Source organism: Sinocyclocheilus anshuiensis, unplaced genomic scaffold (genome assembly GCF_001515605.1).
Source record: "Sinocyclocheilus anshuiensis isolate Anshui unplaced genomic scaffold, SAMN03320099.WGS_v1.1 scaffold2125, whole genome shotgun sequence".
NCBI classification, from domain to species: Eukaryota; Metazoa; Chordata; class Actinopteri; order Cypriniformes; family Cyprinidae; genus Sinocyclocheilus; species Sinocyclocheilus anshuiensis.
In genome coordinates, this window is record NW_015551130.1 from 199567 (window position 1) to 201613 (window position 2047).

The window sequence follows — 2047 nt, forward strand, 5'->3', positions numbered from 1 at the left end:
AAGAGAAAACTCTTAGCTAAAAACTTTTACTGCTATTTAGGAGAACTCTTAGTGGTAAGATAAAATGTTTTGTGAATACGGGCCCTGATCAGCAGTTACAAGAAACATTACTTGCAGTTATTGCTGCAAAATTGGGTCACACTAGATACTGAAAGCAAAGATTCACATAGTTTTGCACCGCACAGAAATGTAACACTGGGTCATACTTCTCAATAAATAAATGACAAAGAAAATATTTTTGTTTCATTTGTTTGATTGGGTTCTCTATGTGTACTTTCAGGACTTGTGTGAAAATCTGATGATGTTTTAGGTCATATTTATGCAGAAATATAGAAAATTGTAAAGGGTTCACAAACTTTCAAGCAGCACCGTATACTCAATTGTGCTCATAAGTTTACATACCACAACTGAATTTATAATAATGACCCCATTCAAAAGTTTACATACCGTTGACTCTTAATACTGTGTTGATAGCTGGATGATCCACGACTGTTTTTAGTTTAGTGATAGTTGTTCATGAGTCCCTTGTTTGTTCTGAACAGTTAAACTGTCTGCTGTTCTTCAGAAAAACCCTCAGCTCCTGCACAATCTTTGGTTTTCCAGCATCTTCTGCATATTTGAACCCTTTCCAGCAGTGACTGTACGATTTTGAGATCCATCTTTTCACACTGAGGACAACTGAGGGACTCGAACACAACTATTACAAAAGGTGAAAATATTTACTGATGCTCAAGAAGGAAACATGGTGCATTAAGAGCCAGAGGGTGTACACTTTTGAACCGGATGATGATGTGTACATTTTGTTTAAAGATAATACTTTTTAAATTTTATTTAGTACTGCACTTCAGTAGCTACATAAACAATTACATGTTTCCCAGAAGACAAAATAAGTACAATTTATCCTAATCATCCATTTCAAAAAGTTTCCACCCTCTGGCTCTTAACGCACCGTGTTTCCTTCTTAAGGTCTGTGTAGGGCAGGGGTCGGCAGGTAAGTTTGGCATCGGGCCAAAACATTTTGCCACTAGATGGCGGGCCAGAACATAGTCAGAGGATAATTTAAAAAAACAATTGATGAAAAATGCAACTAGAATTGCCTGTGACAGACGGTTACAGTGTCTTTTGTAACTGGTAGTGAGCTGCCTGTGTTAAATCCTGTAGGAGGACAGCCATTAACAAAAAGCCACATTTGTGTGGTGGTGTCCGGCAGAGTATGTGAGCGGAGTGGAGCGGCAACAAGTTCCCCTCCGCGCTTCGAGCATTTAATAACCACTCCGCTCCCGCTGCACTCCTCGCTCACTGATATCAGAAACACCGCTCTGCCTTCACCCCGCGGCTAAAGTAGTTCAGTATGTTTGAAATATCACAGTTCTGCTCATAAAATATTGAAAAATAAAATAAATATAATAACAGGAGAGTATAAACATGGCATTTTGGAACTTTTTTCCTACCACATGACAAGCTAATGCACGTTTTTATAGAGTTACTTGCTAAATGCACTGCATTATTTTGCTCATTGCACCCTCCTGTGGCCTCGGGAGACAATTAGACCTATACAATAAAGACCTATTTAATCTGCATATAAAACATTAGAAATTAGATATTTGATAAATTTTGATTGTGTTTGATTGTTAAAACAAAAAACAATTGTTGTTTGTCTCAATAAATTGTTAATTATAAATACAGTGGTTAAATAAAAATAAAAAAATTATATTGCTGTTTTAAAAAAGGTTATAAAAAAAGTCAATAATTAGCGATAGCGAACGATATGAAACATTATATCGTTGATAAATATTTTAGCTATATTGCCCAGCCCTAGTTCAAAGTGCATGTTATTGAAAAGCATATCGACTGTACACTACAATAACAATAACATGTACACTAATTATTTTTAGGCGGGAAACCGCAGAAAAACAGGTAAAACTCTGCACACAAAATGTTTGAGGTTGCACTAATGTAAAAAGCGAATCTGATGTGTCTCACACTCTCTGTGGTGAAACGGTTCAACAGTTTACGATGTGAAAAAAGCAACCAGCGAAAATAAAAT